General features: G+C 34.4%; 1 protein-coding gene across 29 annotated transcripts in view; it reads right to left on the minus strand.

Moving 5' to 3' along the window:
* GULP1 (GULP PTB domain containing engulfment adaptor 1) overlaps window positions 1-20783 on the minus strand; it is a 254223-nt gene that overhangs the window by 145181 nt on the left and 88259 nt on the right. For 26 of the 29 annotated variants that reach the window (XM_069469809.1, XM_069469800.1, XM_069469785.1 and 23 more), the window contains exon 2: window positions 14063-14194. The exons of the other annotated variants lie outside the window; for them this stretch is intronic. The gene's annotated coding sequence lies outside the window, so the exon portion shown is untranslated. The remainder of the gene's footprint in view (window positions 1-14062; window positions 14195-20783) is intronic. 29 annotated transcript variants of the gene reach the window in all.

Genomic DNA, 20783 nt, shown 5'->3' on the forward strand with positions numbered 1-20783 from the left:
TAATAAGCCTTTTGCACTCCTAGAGATTATATAAATCTTTAAATCCTGTTCCAGTAATATGGAATCACTGCAGAAAGAAGATAAATGATAATCAAAGTGAATTCTAAGAAGCTCTAAAACACAGATAGGAAATGGGCATAATTTGCTTGGAAGGCTAACTGAAAATTTTGTTGTAATAACTTGTGACTATAACATATTTAAACATCATTACATTGAGCAGTTCTTAAACTATAGTTCATACCTGTTAGGTGTTTGAGGGGAGGAGTACAAATTATTCTGAGACTGAAACAAAAACAAATCACCTCAAGAGGAAAATGCTTCTTAGTGTTGGAGGAGAATCATTGAATCACACAGGTAATATATTATGCATAAATTGATGTTCTGGTTCAAACACGGCAATGCTACAAAGCCCTCTGACTTGAGTTGCCACAGAAAATCCACAGAAAATATTTTAATACATACTTGCAGATCTATTGGCTGGAAAACATTATCAGCAACTATAGGCAGTAAAGTAGCCCCATCTTTTGTATTGCCAACATTTGCATACAACTGGCTAATTCTATAAAAATAATAGAAACAATTCACAAAATGCAATCTATAAAACTGCTATAGATACAGAAAGATTATGCTTACAATACTGATCTACTAATAACCTTTCAGAGAGACTCCAAACTTTATCCTTAATCTAGGTGCTCTGGCAAAATGAAGACAGCAATCTCCCATAAGGAGGAATGGACATGTGTTAAACTTTAAGGCATACAGGAAAATGATCAAGTATTTGAAGAAAGAGATGGAGTTGAACAGAAAGAACTCAGACAGAGAGAATGGCCCAGCTTCTCTTGTCTGAGGGTAGAAATGAGGAGGGACTGGTAGTTAAACCCACAGTTATAGGTAGAGGTTGACTTTCACATAGTTCATGATTCCTAGCATTGTGTATGGACAGTTCTGCTGGGTCTTTGTTGTTCTGAATATATTCTTCTGTACGTGAATGGGCATTTAAAAGCGATAGAATAGTGGCACTGCCTGAAAGTCCACATTTCTACAGGCTGATCAGATTTGCTCACACAGCAGTGGTTGCATAATAATTTAATGATTTCATTGCATTGCAATTATTATGTTTTAAAAAATAACAAAAATTGACAAGGAAGTTTCAATTTTTTAACTTATTTATTCATAATTGATGAATACAATTATATATATTTATCATGTACAACATGATGTTTTGAAATATGTGTACATTGTGGAATGGCTACATTGAGCTCATTAACATATGTATTACCTCACATACTTATTTTTTGTGGTTAGAACACTTAAAATCAAAACATTCTTAAATGACAGGAAATTGAGGAGGAGGAGGTTGCAGTGATGCTATTGCACTGGAAAGTAAGCCCCAAAAGGGCAGGGGTTTTGTCTGTTTTGTTTCCCACTGAATCCACAGTATCCGTAACCATGTCAGGCACAGGGCAGTTGTTCAATAAATATTTATAGACCCATAGCACCTGCTAGAGAGGGGCTTGCATAATGTCTTCAAATGCCTGTATCTGCAATCTAAACCTTGAGAACTCGAGGCAGGGAGAATCAAGACAAAGTATAGGAAGAAACCACATCTTAGACTGCACTCCTATGCAGCTGATATTGTTTCTAAGAATTTTAACAATATGCATCATTCATAACATTTATTACAAAATACTTTAAAAAAATGACCCATTTTCAGTCAGAAGGGCCTGAGTTGAACTTTATTTTTAATGTTCTATTTGCTGAATTGAGTTATTGGATACAGCATGTAGGCAGCACTAAAGAAGTGGGGTTTCAAATTATATATTAAATAATATACGTTATTGTCTTTGTTCCTACATCACACTAAAGCATACCTACTTGTGACTGAAATAGCTTAATTCTGCACTCTGAAAACATTGATGAACTCCCATAAATTTGCAAGTTGTAAAGAACTACAGAATTCAAGGGACTTTGAATTTCCTCAGCATTATACTGAAGGCTGTCAGGGGAAGAGGCAAAAAGACACACAATAGCACTTCAACAGTAATGTACAAGGGATCGTTTGGAATGGAATATTAACTGACTAGGAATCTGTCCAGCTTAGGACTAATAGGTTAAATAACCAAATAACATCATATCTAGGTTTGTAATAGAAAAAAGCCAGTATTAAAAAGTATTAAAGAGCTAAAAATCTACAGTATAACCTTATAATAAAAACAATGAAAATATTTTGTAAACTATCCGGAAACTTCCAAAGCTCAATAAATAGAATGACATTCTTTATGACCTACCAAACAGAGAGCACCTGTACCCAGATCTCTATTTCTAGATGACATAGCCAGTCATTCTAAAAGCCTAGCAAACTGGAGTGTCATCTGCTACTTCTTAAAACGGATTCAATGTATTTCCTAACTGAGGGGGTGTGTGTGGAGGGTGGGGAGGTGGAGTGGAGAGGAAAAGTTACACTCTTTTTACTCTTTAGCATTCAAAGGCTTTATTTTCAATCAGAGTCTATTTTCCACAACAATGTTTATTCTATCTCTGAGAAGTGAGGATAAACAATGATATCCTCAAAGTCTGTACAGGCAAAAAAGTTTACTCCCTGCTGTTTGCCTGCGCTTAACAGAAAATAACTTGCTAAAGGATCTAGCCTGGCGCCACGGCAAGCCTGGAGACTCAGTCTGCAGGTACCACCCTGGAGTCTGAGGCCTGGGGGGCCTGCCCGGCACTGGGATTAACTGGGTGGGCCTGGTATTGGGGTCCAAGACAAAGTCCAGTGCTCACTTTCTCTCATTGTCGCATGCAGAGGGTCCCTCTCTCTCTCTGCACTATGCTGCCCAGGGTTTGAGGAGGGGTGATGCAGGTAGCGTAAAACTGTCCCTCCTACCGCCTTCAGTGCATCTTTTCTTACTTCTGTGCCACAGGCAGATGCTATAATCTCTCACTTGGGTTCCTTAGTTTTTGTGAAGGTATTTTCATGCATGGATACTTGTTTAAATTGTGGTTTCTGTGGAGGGACAAGCACTGGAAAGCCTTCTTCCTCCATCATGCTGACTGCCAGTCTGCCTTTGAAATTATGCATTTATTGAGGATTCCTTTAAAAAAATAAGTGATCAGATTTTTACTTCACTTGATTTCTGCTTGACTCTCTTCCATTTAAGCAATATTTCCCACATCCCCTCTGCTGTTCCATGTTAATTGTGCTCTGCTTACTTTATTAACTCTTGTTATCCTAGTGCTCTAGTCTGTTTTGAATGACAGTGGAGGAATGGGGAGAGACACTGAAGAAAGGGCAATTTTGGTAGTTGGTCTCCTGGAAATGAGTTCCCTGATTTGCCTTACCCTTGCTAATCATCTGAAAGCTTCACTGTTTTTCTCTAATCCAAACTCATAACCTTATTGTCTGGACCATTGAAGATAAACAAGGGTTCCGGGCCACGCACGGTGGCTCACACCTGTAATCCCAGCACTTTGGGAGGCCAAGACAGGAGGATCGCTTGAGACCAAGAGTTTGAGACCAGCTTGGGCAACATAGTGAGGGCTTGTCTCTACAAAAAAAAGAAAAATTAGCCGGTTGTGATGGTACAGTCCCAGCTGCTTGGGTCACTTGAGCCCAGGACTTTGAGGTTGCAGTCAGCTGTGATACCATTGTACTAGTCTAGCCTGGGCAATACTGTGAGACCTTGTCTCAAAAATAGCATTAAAAAAAGCAAACAAAACAAAAAAATAGGGATTCTGCAGGTTTGAATACTTGACTGCTCCTCTGCTGTATCCCAATGAAGCAATTAGTTACCTTTCCCCGGACTCACGGCCTTTCCGGTAATCAGGAGCCTGCCATTCTGGGTACAGTGCAGGTTTTGGGCACGAGCCACGTCTGGTTGACAGCGCTCCCCTGTGCGTGTGTTGAATTGTGGCTTCCTTCTCAAATCTGACAGTCTCCCTTCTAGATTTCTCATGCGTTCTGGCTTATTCAAGGTTCTCTGACTTATTTTTCAGCACAGTTCTGACTCGAATCATATATGATATATTTATTTTTGTCTTCTGTTCAAGGATTTGAGGTGTTAAGTAGGAGATCACTGTGTGTGCTCCAAATTTATCAAGTATAAGTTTAAATTATAAAAGGAGATACCAAAGTTTCTTTTAATAATTTCATCATCCTGAGAACTTACTATTGTTGTTTTGTTAGTGTTAACTTAGGGCATAGAACTAATATATTTGTATGTTACTATCTCAAAATGCTGTTTTCATTTTTTTAATTAAATAAAAAATTTATCTTGGAAACCCTTTGTAATAATATATATTAGAAAACATGTAAATAAAAGTATAAAATTGACTATTAGGTAGGAGAGGAAAAGAGTTAAGGAATCTGATATGAATGAAATATGAGGGGGTAGGAGTTGCAAAAGTGTGGGAGAAGATAAAATATGTAACATGTCCAGCATAGAGCTGAATGTCGGTCTCATAATAAGATGGCAAGGGAACATTAACTAGGTGTTTGATATTTTCACATTGAAATATTTTCTCTCATATTGATATATGCCACTACATGTAGTAGAGTATAAAGAACAAAATAAGCACTGTACCTGGGTTCTAATCCCACCTCTGCCATTGGACCTTAGATAAGTTTGCTTTACCTCTTTGTGCATAAGCTTTTTCCTCCATAAACTGAATTCCCCACCTTAAAATTTCCCTATGAAAATTAAATGTGTTAATTGATGTAGACAGCTTAGGACAGTGCCCAACACATACTTGCAATATGTGTTGGCCATTATTAATATTATTATTATTGTTAGAGATATTATGGCAGATTTTTTAAACTTGGTCAGGAGTTTAGAAAATAGCACTCAAGAAATGAAAAAAAAAAAGACTGTAAACTCCAAGCAGATAAATTTTCTACTAGAATTCCAGGTTTACAGTCCTAATTATTCCAAATTTTTGCATAGGACAAGTCATTTAAATATTCTGGCATGGTCTAATTAGATGATATAAGTGATGTAAATTTGCTTTGAAAAAGTCAAAGTCCGTGTTGAAATCTAAGCTTACGTTTCTTTTCTATTATTTTTCTACGTTATATATGAAATAACTAACCAAGAAATTTATTTCTAGTATGTCTATTACTAGAATCTACTCAAAACTATTTCCAAAGAAAAAGAATCTACAAGTAAGAGTATGTTTGAGTCTTATAACTTACTTAAATAGCAAAATGTTGATACTTCATCCTGGGTCGGGTCAAGAATAGCAAATAATTTTATTGATGAGTAAAAACAAACAATGATATTTAAGCAATTATCAAAACACTAAATATAAAAAAACAAGCCTTCCATGTAAGTGTCAAATAATTTCTTATTGCAAGTACGAGCCAGCCTTTGGCCTCTTATTAACGTTATTCCAAGGCATTAATTATCCTGTGTCACCTCTTGGTAACACCAAAATAAGAGGATAGCCCAAAGATGACCTGAGAGTTTTAACTGCACAGTCATATTACTCAGTATGTGTTAATGGAATAATTGTTTAATATTCTGAAACTTGTAGAAAGAAGGGAAGAGAGAACAGAAGAACCTGCAAATATGTTCTGTTCTCACAGCACAACTCGTGGATATGTAAAGTAGATTTAGTATTAAAGCTCTAGCTTTGCATTCCAGAAATCTAAATACCACTTAAGTCTTACAGAAATCAGTAAAATCTGCACAGGAATGTTATGTCTAATCACCTTACATAAGGCAACCTGGCATTACTGATGACAACTTACATAAAATAATTTATTTCTATGTTTTATTAAATTGCTCATTCATTGATATGGGTTTCAAAATCAAGTGAAAAATGCTTCAATCTAAATTTATTTTCTACTTTATGTCCAAAAGTAGTATTTTTATGCTGATTTATCAAACACCTACTTAACCTGAGGAAACGCAACACATATCCCCATATATATTTTGAGATATTTTATAAATAGCTGGCTTGTGTGGCTTAATCCTTTCCCCCACATCTTTTTTTTCAAAGTCAAAAGATATTCAATCTTTGAAATCAATTACTTATATTTTACAATACTATGCTAATCCAATTTCAGGTACATTTTATGTGCTAAAATTTACCAAAAATTGCATTTTTTTCTGGTTATAAAAGTAATACATGCTCATTAAATACACTGTACTTTAAAAATAAGTAAAAAGAAAAAATTAAATCACCCAGAAATAGCCACACTAACATTTAAATGCATTTACTTATAGTCCTTGTTAATAAAGGTAGGCAAATATATAGTGTTGCAATCTTACTGTAGGTACAGCTGTGTCTCCTATTGGCTTGTATAATGGCTATTTCCTATGCTATTAAAATTATTTCTAAATGTCACTATTTAATTCTACATAATATTCCTTTATTGGGTATAGGAGTAATATAAACTTTTTTTCCAACTCTCCAACAATTGTAGGTAGAATTTATATGCCCAGATTTCCTTACTCAATATCACTAGTCTCATACAGGCAGCTAGACAACTGCCTCCCAAACATATTCATATTCATTTGGAAGTCCAGTAGCAACCAAAATTAAAAGAAATATCCAAAACTGAATCCATTATTTTGTTCCTAGGTATCTCTCTCTATCTCCATCTATCTGTCTGTCTCTGTCTCTCTCACATGTGCACACACACCCCTACAGACACACACACACACACACACACACACACACTTTCAATCTCAGAGCCTACGACTATCACCCACAGTCTCAGAAGCTGAGCTCCATGATTCCTCTACCATCCTTTGTCTCTAATCCACACAAAGTCTATTCATTCCACTTTTGTCAACATACCAGAATTACATTTACTGGTCTTCATTCCCACCAGCATCTCCTTCTCCAAGCCTCCATCATTTCAAACCTAAATTACTACAGAGGTCCTAGCTAGCTTTTTTTCTTCAAGCATTGCTCAATTACTCCTTTTATCCACGTTGTATACAATGTGATTTTTGTAAAACACAAATCTGATTAGGTCATTCACTTGCTTAATTCCCAGCAGTTGCACCCACTGCACTCAGGATAATGTCAAATTCCTTACATGCTCCCTTATCATTTGTCCCCTTAGGCTCTTCACCATCACTTCTCCTCTCCACCTCCCACCCACATCCTGCTAGGTGCACCAACAGTATCCTGCACCTTCCTGTAGTGGGTTAAACAGCATCCCCTCAAAATTTATGTCCATCCAGAACCTCAGAATATGATCTTGATTTGAAATAGTATCTTTGCAGATGTACTTAGGTCAGAATTTTGAGATAAAATTGTTGTGGATTTAGGGTGGGCCCTAAATCCAATGACTGGTGTATTTACAAGAGGAAGAAGAACATAGAGACACCTTAGGAAGAAGGCCATGTGAAGATGGAGGCAGAGATTAGAGTTACGCTGCCTCAAATCAAGGAATATCAAGAGCCACCAGGAGCCACTAGGAGCTGGAGAAAACAAAGATCCTCCACTAGAGCCTCTGGAGGGACAGTGACTCTACTAATACCTTTATTTCAAACTTCTAGTCTCCACAACTGGTAAAGAATGAATTTTTGTTGTTGTTTTAAGCCACCCAGTTTATGGTTGTTTGTAATGGCAGCCCTAGAAAACTACTACACCTCCCATGCTAGACTTATTGCAATATATTAATGGTTTTATTTCAGTTCTCACTAGACTATAAGTTCCATACAAAGCAAGGAATAACCTTTGTTTATAGTTTTATGCTCACCGCCAAATACAGCAATTGACAGGATAGGCAACTAATAAATATGAGTATGTATAAAAGAAAGAACAAATGATTTTTTCATAATAATAGATATCTATTGAGAACTGAGCAACATTATGATTAAATAGATAGCCATTTTACTTGCAAAACCTTTAATATTTGAGATTTTATTGCCAATAGTTTGATGGCTTTTGAATGACACTTATAAAAAAAGAGTTTTAGCAGATATGTATTGTTTTTATTTGCCCCATATCCATTCTCTGTCCTGGTCCCAGAACTTTGAAGTTCCTTTTGGGAGCCACCCTCTCCCAATACAGGTGGTCTTGGGGGAACAGCTCATCAAGTGCCATGGTTCTTGACAGAAGACAAATGACTCAAACTCAGCCCTTGGTGAATGTGAGAGGAAGAACATTAAAACACACTATTTCTCAAAAATTGAGCTCCATAGCAGTATCCTTCAGTCTCTCTCTAACTGCTACTCTCTAGATTCCTGGAACAGTCTGACTTCTGTCTTTTCTGTGAACTGTTTCATCTGATTACCCTCTGATTTTATGAGCCAACCCATCTCCTTTCAGCAAAATGCCTTTTTTGTTTAAATACACAGAACTAGTTTCTGTTCCTTGCAAATCAAAGAGAGGCTCTTCAAACGTAGATGTGATTAGTCTATAGCACAGACTGCTTGTATAAATAGGTGTTGTTTCACAGATAGTCACCTAATCAAAAGATGTCCTCTTTAGATTGTCAGGCAATCTAAAATTCATAATTTGACAATTTCCTTCACTGAGATACCCACTTCCATTTCCTCATGCACTGCACATGCTAATGTAAATCCTACTCTTCTCTCTCATTTATTTCACTCCTTATGTATAAAAATTACCCTTGTAAAAATATTTATTTTTCACTGAACCGAATTTTCTCTATGTAAATCATGCTGTAAAAGCAAATTAAACCATTTTATAAAGAATGTTATCTACAAGTAAGTTAAGGCTTTCATATAATAAAAGATACCATAATAGCATGAATAATTAGTTTGGAATAAAAGCCCACAGAGTTTATTACTTTGCAACATACAGACCAACATATCTGATGAGCAACACTTTGCTAGGTTTCATTATTTCATTCAAATAGCAATCAATTTATAAAGAAACCATTTATTTTAATTACATATTACATAAATGTGCAGAACATTTTTTTCTTTAAATCTCCTCATTAAATGAAAACTAATGTTAACAGTTACTGTTAACAAATGTAGGTGAAGATTAATTTGAATACCATAAAGACAGAAGTATGTTTTACATTAATAGATGTACTAAATGTATACTTTGAAAGGTTAGTGAAAGTAAAATGACTTTTTATTTCAATCTTCAATTTCTTCAATGGCTTAAGGTTATTTTACTTTGTCTTTAAATACTGATAAGTCATAATATATTTTTGGAATAGAACTTGAATTTGTTCTCCACTGAGAGATTTCCCTAGAGACTCTCTTCAGACAGGAGTGTTATTAGTCTTATTTATTGCAACAGAGGGGACAGAAGAAATTATATTTCCAGCTCCTTTTTGCTACTTTCCTATATTCTATCACACTTTTGTTTATGCTATTCCTCACTAGTTTGAAAGACTTCTTCTTCACACTTTCTGCATAATATGTTGTAATGTCTGTGAGATTGTATCTTTTAAGATTCCTTAAACCTCAGCAACACATTACAGTACACACTTGAATCTGAACTTCATTTATGCTCTCAAAACCAAAACTTTTCCTTTTTGTCACACTTTCTTGACCTTTTGCTGCTTCTCCACATTTACACTAAACTTACATTAGCCTTCACCCCACCCTTAAATCCCTTTCTCTTCCATTTGTTTCCATTTTAGGATAGTCTATAACTTTAGCAATTTTATTGAGTTTTGGGCCTCTTCTTTTTACAAGTCTTTCATCCTTGACATTAGTTTATAGCAAATGAAACTTATTCTGTACTGCTCATTAATATTATGATAGTCTGTGAGGTACTTTGAATATTAAAAAAAATACCTATTAAGAGAATTATAGCCAAAGACAAGCAAAAATGAGATAACATAATATATCTCTAAAATTTTATATAATTGTGTAGATCTATATTAATGAATGATTAAAGATGAAACTTGAATTTTAGGAAGTCAAGAGTCAGATCACGAGGGTCTGCTATTTTCTGCTAATTAATTTTTATTTGACCAGACATGGGAGAACCAATGAAGAATACTAAATGAAGGTAATGGCATAATCCTGTTTGGGTTTTCAAAAGTCACTCTGCAGGGAAAGTTAAAAAAGAAAAAGGTCAGAAACAGTTCGACCATGTAGGGGCTATTCTATTTTGTAGAGAGATCATGGATGACTCTTAAACAGTAGGAGTGGGATTGAAAATAAAAAGATTATGATAAAAATTTAAAGAACAGAATGAAAAAGACTGATTAATCAATGAATGATTATGGATATTAAAAAAGAAGACATTTCACTTGACTCTAAATTTTCCAATTTGACTATCTCAGCGAATTGTAATTTTAATCAGAGAAGTAGGAAATACAAATGAAAGATCATAATTTTGAAGAATGTGAGATAATGACTTTAATATCTGACCTGTTGAGTTTGGTCCACCTATGCAGATACAAAATACAAATGGAGGTATCCAGAAACAAGATGGAGTAGGTATCCTCTAAGATGGCTTTCAAAGCTTTCTGCCTGCTGGTATTCACGCATGTCCTTTTGTGATCCCCTGCTCCTGAATGTGGGCTAGACCAAGTGACTCACTTCTAAGACACAGAAGACTACAGAAATGGTGGCATATTAGTTTCCTGTGGCTGCCATAACAAATTACCACAGTTACCTGGGTGGCTTAAAAGGACAGAAATTTATTCTTTCACAGTTCTGGAAGCTAGAAGTCTGAAATCAAGGTGTTAGGAAGGCTGCACTTCCTCCCCAGGCTGTAGGAGAGATTTTGTTCCTTGCCTCTACCAAATTCTGGTGGCTTCTTCTTGGCTTGTGGCTGCATCACACCAATTCCTGACTCTGTCTTCACAGGGTCTTCTCCTCTGTGTGTATCTCTTAAGGATACATGTATTTGGATTTAGAGTTCATCCTGGTTAATCCAGGATGATCACTTCTAAAGATCCTTAATTATGACTGCAAAGACTCCTTTTCAAAATAATTTCACATTCACATGTAGTACAGGTTAAGACTTGAAAATTTGGAAGCCATCATTCAATTCACTACAGATTGGGTATTACTTCATAGATTTGGTTATAAAAAATGTGGCTTCCACCGTGGGTGTTCACTTTAGCTCCATCTTGGATTGCTTGTCCCAGGGGAAGCCAGATTCCATATCATGAGGCAGCCTTGTGAGGAGACTGAGTCCCTGGAAGTGAACCCTTCAGCCCCAGTTGAGCTGTGAATGACTAGCTCCAGCTGACAGCCTGACTGCGATATCAAGAGAGATCTAGAGCCAGAGGCACCAGCTAAGCTGTGCCCAGATTCCTAAAACACAGGAACTGTGAGATAATACTGTTTTAAGCTGGTAAATTTTGGAGTGATTTATTACACAGATACAGAAAACTAATAGGGAGCACACAAAACTTTCTAGGCTAAATTAGTGATAATTAAGACAATTAAGCCATGGAATAGATTCAATTTTGCATATAAGCAATATTTATGGAGTATGCTCTATAAAAATGTGAATTTTATTTAGATTTAAATTTATATCTATAATTACAAATGATGACTCAATCCTCAAGCATCTTATAGTCTCAGGGGATGACAGACAAGCACTAACACTGTGTGTTAGGACAGAGGAATATATATGGTGTTAAGGTATATGGCACATAGGAGAAGGATCTGGTCCAAATTCCAAAAGTCAGGAATGACATCCTGGAGAAGGTGAATTCTGAACTTCTACAGACTTACTACTCACAGCTATGTACTAACAAAGTTCTCTTTCTTTTTAACAATGTAATATATAAGGTACCTTTAAGAGGTAAGGACACTTTTCCTATCCATTACATTAAGACTCATAATAAATTTATCTAAGCTTTCAGAGCAAGAACATATATCTGCTTTTGTGACTGCTGGAAAGTCTAAAACTAAATTATATATACAGTGGTTATGAATTCAATCAGCTCTTTACTTCATATTTAATATGTTTTGTTTGGTGTAAGTTATTTTTACTCTTATTATACTTGTACTTTCATTTTAAAAGAACTCAAGTCATTTTGAACAATAAATCAATCCTCAATTACATACAGGATTGCAATGAAATTTTAAAATCCTATGAGTACTCTAGCGAGGGTTTGAACAAAACACAGTGAAAGAGGGCAGAAAAATTCTCAATGTTCAAAACCAAACTAATTTTACCAACACAAAAATTCCACTTTGCTCTATTCTCCCCTTTCTGTTAATGCCAGCAACATGCCCCTCTTGCCTAAGTGGAAAAAAAAAAAAAAAAAAAAAAAACCTTCCCTTACCCCCCCCCACTGTTTCTACCACTACCAAATGTCATCTGTCCACGCCTTGTTTTTTATTTACACTTCTCTCACCCTAGATAAAGCCCCCACTGTTTCTTATTGAATTCTTACAAAATTTAGAAACATTCCTTCTTGGGTAACCTGGAGACTTTATGTCTTTAGGAAAACCTCGTCTATTGGTAACCGAGTACCTGCATCCCAATGTAATTAATTACCCACTACTCTTTCCTTGAATATGATTCTATTCAAGGACTGTCCTGTGTATTATAGTCATTTGTTTGTCATGTATGTTTCACACACTACACTATAAACTCCTCAGGGTAGGAATTATGTCTTCATCTTTTTTTTTCTACAGTTCCTAGCTTAGTGCCTGGCAGATAGCAAGTGTTCAGCAAATGTTGATCAAAATGAAAAAAAAAAAAAAAAAAAAGCCTACAAATTATTCTGCTTTTCTTTAGGCTGCTCTTTTCTTCATTAGTCTAACACACATATCACTTCTGCATTAAGCTTCTTACAGGAGAACATGGATCATCCAATTCCCCTGTAATCCTTCTTCTCTGTATAATGATGAAATACAAATAGAAATCCAAATCACAGAACACATTTCCCACTACTCTGCTATAATCTACCCTATCTTTCCAACTTCCTGAACATCCCCTATGTTTTGCCAACCATCTACTTTTGCCCCAGGTTGGCTCTTCATGTAAATACCTGTCAAAGTTCTACATACTCTTAAAAGCACAATTCAGGTGGTCTCTTGTTTGTGAAGAGTTCCTCAATTCTCAAAGCTGGTAATGTCATCATTACCAACTGTCTTTTCAATTCTTTCTTGGCATTTATTACATCCTACTTATATCTAAGGAACTGAAATGTGTTTTTTATCTTGTCATATTTTACTGAAAGTTAGAAGTGACAAGGAACTATTTCTGCACCATCCTGTTTCTAATGTCCATCATCACCACTACTATCGCTCAACTAATCACAGTACTTAGGCTTAGGGCAGTAAGTTTTCTATAAATATTAGTTGAATAAATGTATACTTGCTATCATTTATAAATGATGCATTTTTAAACAGTGTGGCAAAATTATACATACAAAATATTTACTTTTATTCTAGGCTTAGTTATGTAAGGGAATATATTTGCTGAGTATTTGTGAGTAGGGGAAGCCCCTGCTTGCAATCAAAATTTAGAATTTTGAATTTTTTCTTCAAAGCAAATGAGGTTTTGTTAGGCAATTCTTTTAATGAGAAAATAGTAGCAATTATTCAACAAACATTTTTGAAACTGGCTAATGAAAACTTTAACTCATTACCACCTTCTGAAGGTAAACTCAGCAAAGAGAATAAAAAGTCTTTAAAAGATCATAGTCATTGAACCAGGGATGCTAATTTTAGTAACTCTACTAATGCAAAGTGAGTGATGTATAGATCATTGTAACTATAAGGATCTTCACTGAAGAACAAATACACACAACCTAAAAATATTTTAAATCACTCATGCTATATATTAATAAGTATAATGAAAAATACGAAACATTAATTCATACTCTCAAAGAACAGAACAAAATTAATTTGTTACAAAAGTAACAAATAAAATCAACAAAGAATGCATATAATATTTCAACTTGTTTTAAAAAGAAAAACCAACAAAACAAACATAAAATGACATAGAACAAAATGATGGCAGAGGTTACTTTCAGAACATAGGCTCATTGGTGCTTTTAATTTTATTTTACTTTTCTATATTTTATCATTTTATACAGTAAGACTATATTTTTATTTCAGAATAAAATAAAAGCATTTTTATAGTTTCAAATCTTTTTTTGGAAGTGGTGCAGAGTATATAAACAATCATTTATTCTTACCTGGGTATGCTCAAATATACTTGAAAGAATATATAGACACTTGACTTTATATAGCTTCTATCATACAGTTGCCATCAGATTTCTTCTTATACTACTTTCTCTCCTCTGTATATCAGATGGAATCACATATAACTAAAAATAAAATTAAAATTGTACTTAGTAGAATTAATCAATAATTACATTTGTTCATTTTAATTTAGAGGTTATAGTACCTCTCAATTTTAATTATTTTTTTTGGGAAAGTTCAAGAAAATTTCTAAATACTAGGAAAGCAATGATAAAACATATCATTTTTTTGAAAAAGTTGTTATGGATTTTTAGTATTGACAAGTAGCAAGGTTGTTAGATAATGTGTTAAATTTTTAACTCATACATATGCTACTACTAAAGCACAGTGATAGTTGACAACGTATGCCTTTCTCCCTCGAGCTGTACGTCTAGCCCCAGCAATCTCTTTCTAATATTACCTAATTAGGCTAACCAAGAGCATACCCTGTTCATGATGATTAAGAAGGTGAAACAATTTTAGCAAGCACTGATTTATTTTCATTTTCATTCCATTTCGATGGCTATGGAGAGGCATTTAAATAGCTTATCCTTCTACTCATTATCATGCCATAACTAAAACAAACATACCAATTGGTTAAGTAAACTTTAAAATTTTTATTACAACAGACAAAACACAGCTAGACACAAAAGCACAAATTATGTCTTCCCTTAATCTGGTCATTTCAAATCTACCTCTGACATAAATTCAGATAGTAGCAAAAAAATTCACTGAATAGGATCTTTTCTTCTTGCCAAAACACCAAAAGGAGCTCTTTTTGTTTTATTCAAAATGGGATGGAAACACAGCTAACTCTTTTGTCTTTTGTCCCGTTCCCTACCATAAGTTTGATACAAGCACCTTGATACAAACATTGGTGATGCCAGATCTATATTTTTTGCTTTCTCAAATAATAGGCAGATCTCCATGCTATTAATATTTTATCCCTGTCTCTGTGTTTGCATCTAAGTCATCTGAATATTCTGAAAGCTATCTTTTCCCATCTTAGCCACAAACTTCTTTAGAAGCCCATTTATCTATTTGTTCATTCTATTCTTTTCCATTTTCTAGCATAACTTTAGAGAGAAAGAAAGAAAGAAAGGATTTTAGTTTATGTTGCCCCAGAGGGAAACCCTGAGGTGATAATTCAAGTGCAAGAAGTCTGTTTGGGAGATGATGCCAGGAAACAGGAGCAGGGGAGAAAGGAAGTGAGACAAGGAGTTGAAGACGTCTTATCAATACGGGAACATTAGCTGACCCATTAAAACTGTTGTCTTATCAATACGGAAACATTAGCTGACCCATTAAAACTGTTGACACATGCATCTTAATCTCGTTGAAGAAAATCAGACATCCAATATAGAAGATACCCCTCAGATGTATCTGACCTAAAGAATTAGAGATAGGATATTTATATACCAACTCTCATTAGTCATTAGCTGAGGGCTGCTCCCAGGAGCATTAATGCCCTGGCATTTCCAGCCTGCTTTGATTGGTGAAATGGTGTCTGGTGGCCAAAGAATCCCTTAGGTAAAGAAAAGCAATGATTGGCATTGGAAATTCTGCCAATTTGAATGGCAGTGCTAAAAGAGAAGCTTACAGGCAGATCATCAACATCTACATCTACAACAAAAGGCAACAATTTTAAAATTTGCATTTAAATATTAGCACAGTATGTTTTAAGAAAATTTATAGATATTTAATAAATTTAATGAAAAATAATGTTTGCCTACCCAGTGATGCTATCATCAAATCATATGGTATTCTCTTAGCATTTACTGGATCTTAGCATGTATGAATGATACAATTCATTTTATCTTTCTGCAAAATATAAAGGTTGCATTATTACTGCTTTATTTCCAGCTTGAGAAATAGGTGAGTTCATCCTGGACAAGAAATTTTAAACATGGCCGGGCGCGGTGGCTCACGCCTGTAATCCTAGCACTCTGGGAGGCCGAGGTGGGCGGATCATTTGAGCTCAGGAGTTCGAGACCAGCCTGAGCAAGAGCGAGACCCCATCTCTACTAAAAATAGAAAGAAATTATATGGACAGCTAAAAATATATATAGAAAAAATTAGCCGGGCATGGTGGTGCATGCCTGTAGTCCCAGCTACTTGGGAGGCTGAGACAGGAGGATCGCTTGAGCTCAGGAGTTTGAGGTTGCTGTGAGCTAGGCTGACGCCACGGCACTCACTCTAGCCTGGGCAACAGAGTGAGACTCTGTCTCAAAAAAAAAAAAAAAGAAATTTTAAACATGACACTTTGCTATAAGGTAAATGTGAAACTATGTCATAATTTCCAGTGTGATTTACCAGATCATATTTTTCTTGTTTGCTTGTCTCAAGTGAGAGGAGAGAAAAGGAGAAACAATATTAGTTATTTTTTAGGACAATAGTATAAATATTTTTTATATTTACCTTGTGGTAAATATTGGTCTTATGAACAGAATTTAGAGAGAAATCATCCAAGATAAGCAACTGTTAACCAAACTATTCAATAAATCCCATTCCAAAATTTTATGAAAGTAAATATTTTCCTTAAAATGGTCAATTCAACTTAACATTCTATAGTCTATTTCTATCTCAGATTGACTGAAATCCAGTTTTACTGCAGGAAATACTTTTCAAACTAGAATATTTTATGCAATGTGACAGAATAAAGAAGAGCACAAAAATACCCACATCAAAAAACAAGAATGAACTTGTGCCTACTTCTGTCTTTCTTCTTGCAGGAAAATGACATATACTCCAATTTGGATCTATTATTCTATATCTAATATGACTAGATTTTTCATAGGAAGAACATTTTGAATATTCTTTCAAAGATGAGAAAGGTTTATATGCTGCTCTTTTGAACATTTTTATTTTAAAATATAAAATCCTAATTTCCAATTCAAATGGTTCTTAAAATTTTAGTGTGAACATAATACAGTCAATTTGATAGTATTTGCCATCTATTGTATACTCTCATGCAATTTGAAGATGTATATGAAATTAAATGAAACCAACCACTTCTTTACAAAAACCTTCATTTTTCTCCAACAGTACTAGTTTATGAAAACATTATTAACACTGCAATATGACTAGATGTTTCCATTTGTTAAGGCAACATTTATATCTTTAAATATTACATGTACAGTAAAACCAAGCTAAACAAACTAGTCAGGCCAAATTGTATTTCCACTTGTCATCATATGAATTATAGACCACAATTTTCATGATCTTAAAATGTTTTCAAAATCATATTTCTCTTTTTTACTTAGGTTCAAGAATTTAACAATATTTCAATCTAATTTGAAAAATGTTGTTAAAAATGTTTTCCTAAACATTCATTTCTTTATCTCCTACAGGCTCCTTAATTCAAAATGTACAAAATCAGACCTTCGGTTCTGATTTTTTTGTTTTCTTTTTCTTTTCTTTTTTCCATTTATTTATTTGTCTTGTGACTTTAATAAAGTAAATAGTGCAATCCTCACTCTAATTGATCAAGCCAGAAACCTGGCATTATTAATCCCTCTATTTTCCTTACCACCTACATGTATTCAAATAAAAATAAATTCAATTCTACTTAACACAACACAACTCCATTTGGCTTTTGTCTCCCAGCCTACACCCTCACCTATCCATTCCTAGCCAGTCATGATTTCTCTAACAAGTAATCTGGCCATGTTACCAAATGAACAAATTCCAAATGCCTTAGCAAGTCTTTAAGACATCTTCTCAAAAGTCTTCACCCCAATGTACAAAAGGTACAAACAAGGTGAGTTGGGATGATTGTCCTAAGTGGCTTGCGGAAAGCATTGCCTGTGTGTTCTAGTCTTCTCACTGAGGCAGTGGCATACATACAGTCAAAACTATGCTCCTGCACTCTAAGGAAAGTAAAATTAGAAAAGTAATTTAGTTAATTAAATCAATATTCATTGAACACCTACTGAATGCCCAATCCCCAATCATGTTAGTCACTAGTAAGAGGAAAATAAGTCCACATCCTCCTTCATGTGTTAATGTCATAAGAACTATGTTAATGGCAAGGTCAGCTGCTGCAGAAACATAGAGAAGGTTCAGAAAATTCTTCTTAAAAAAGGTGAAACCTGTAAACCTTCAGTTCACAGAAGCTGTTCAGTGAGGATGTTGGGGAAGGCCACACTTGGCAAAGAGAACATCACATGCAAAGGCAGGGGAAGGCCACATTTGGCAGAGGGAACATCAAATGCAAAGGCACAGGAATAAGAAGGAAGAAGGAACATGCCACCTTCAAGGAGAGGAAATGAGTTGGTATATATGATTTGAAATTATAATGCTTATAGGAGACTGTTTTGCATAAAACTTTAGTGATATGGTGGGGCCACATCAGGAAATCTCCTAAATGCCATGCTATAAAATTTGGATTTTACTTTAAAAGTGACAGAAGTATGATAGAAAAGGGAAATAGTGCAATAAGATACGTGTTTTAGGAAGCTCATGTTGCCAGTATGGCTCTGAAGAGACCGAGAAGTGAGGGGTTTGAGAATAGCAGCCCCTTAAGAAATTTGTGTGTATTTGTTAGATGGTTGATACGAAATAGAAACAGATTCAGGAGATTCATATTTGTAAGAAGTAAAACTAGAAAGGTCTTTAAAACCTTTGAACAAAAAAAGACAACTTTGATCCTGGGTTTTTCTAGTCCCAGTGACATCAGGACCAAGAATTCACATCATCTGTTATTTTTCCATGTGCATTCAAAGTTCGATAGTGGATGAGACATGACAAACTCTTTCAGAATACATAAAATTTTAAATTTACAAATTTAAAAACAAATTCAGTCAGTTCTCTCCTCCACATTTGACAAGAAACTTTTAGCAGTGCTTTGAAGGTGTCACTGGCAGGAAATACTCCTAATTAGAAAAAGTAAGAGACCAATTATCAAGTCATTCACTCTTTCTGCTGAAAGCAGTGGAAAATACAGTCACTTTCCATGAAACTTTTAGTTATGATATTTTTCAGTCTAAATGGGTTATTGTGAGGTCTTTGTTCTTTTTTAAGATTGACTCTTTAAAACTTTGATCGCTCAAATATTAAGTGCCTTTTGTGGGAAACACAGTATAGGAACCAAGATGGATCAAGAGTTATGACAACTGGCCCCAGTTTAAAAATTCACCTGAGTTAATGAATGATATATCTCATCTAATATAATATATGAATGAATGAATAATTGCAGAGTGAAACTATTACCAGGGCAGAAGAACTTTTTTTAATGGAATGGTAATTTGAAAAAGAAAATAATTCTGACTAGAGAAAGGGATGACAATCCCAGCAATATTTCAAAGAAATGAAAATATATGTATGTTTAGAAATATAGAAAACTTAAAAATATAGAAAATTATAAAAAGAAAATAAAAATCATCTATAATAAGATAAACTAAACATAATATTTAGTTATCTTCTAACCAGTCTTTCTCTAAAACTGAAATTGTACTACACATACAATTTTGTTTCCTACCTCTTTTCACCCATAGTGCATGCATATTCTTATATCATTAAATAAGTCTTCAAATAAATAATTTAATGTTAGCATAACATGCTACCATATCACTATAACTTTTAGGGGTCATTCTAATGTTCCATTAAGAGTTTTCCATTTTTATACTATCTATTAATAAAAAACACTGTGATGAGTAGACTTGGAGAGTAACATAGTGACTAAAAATGTCTGACTATTGTTAGCCTGGCAAGTATTCTAAACCTGATTCACCTTAGACAGGATATGCTTCTGTTTCCCCATCCGTATTACCAAACATAGTGTTGCTTTAGGAAACAAATTATTTCAGAGTTTGTAAAACACATAAACACTTAAAGTTTGAATGGTGCATTCTAAGTATATAATACATTTTAGCTATTATATTAATATAAATAGTAATTTAAATTTCTGATTATGGAGACAAAAGGTAATGGAAATTACTGGATCAAAATCTATATGTAATTAAAATAATTTTCCTGCAAAACTGGGTGAATTACACTCCCAGAGCAATGAAAAAGTATGTAAATCTCATCCCAATCTCCCCAGTGCTGTGTACATCAGAGTTTTTTAAATTGATATTCAATTGAAAAATTAAACAACATAAAAAACTGGTTCATAATATTGTTTTTCATTTGCATTTGTTTCTTTTGTGTACTATTAGCCTCTTGCCCATTTTTCCTATTAAGTTTTTTGTGTTTTTCTGAATTTTTTATTGTATCTTTTATATAATAATGAAGTATATGGAGTAAGAGAGAGGAATTTTTTGTTTGCCCCCTTGCCTTTTTTTTTTATTTGCTTTCGTCTTCTCCCTCAGTAGTAAGACAACTTTTCCTGGGATAGGTATATAATGGAAAATAAATAAATAGTAAACAACTTTTAATGATTTTTATAAAAATTAGATTAATATGTTTTTATTCTAGAACATTTAAAAAAAAACGTGCCCAAGATTCATGCTTTCTTTTCTAAGTGCTCAGAGACAGTGAAAGAGCAAAAGAAGAAAGAACAAGAGAGTCAGAGAGTAAGAAAGAGCAAAAAAAGCTAGAGACAAACAAGAGTGAAAGCTAAGAGGAAAAGAGAGTTTCTATCTCAATTAGTAATCAAAAGTTCTGAGATTTACTCTTGTCTAGGCCAAAAGGTGAAGTTGACAAGCACATCCCTAACCAATCAGAGAAGCCCTG

This window comes from Eulemur rufifrons, chromosome 1 (assembly GCF_041146395.1).
Source record: "Eulemur rufifrons isolate Redbay chromosome 1, OSU_ERuf_1, whole genome shotgun sequence".
NCBI lineage: Eukaryota > Metazoa > Chordata > Mammalia > Primates > Lemuridae > Eulemur > Eulemur rufifrons.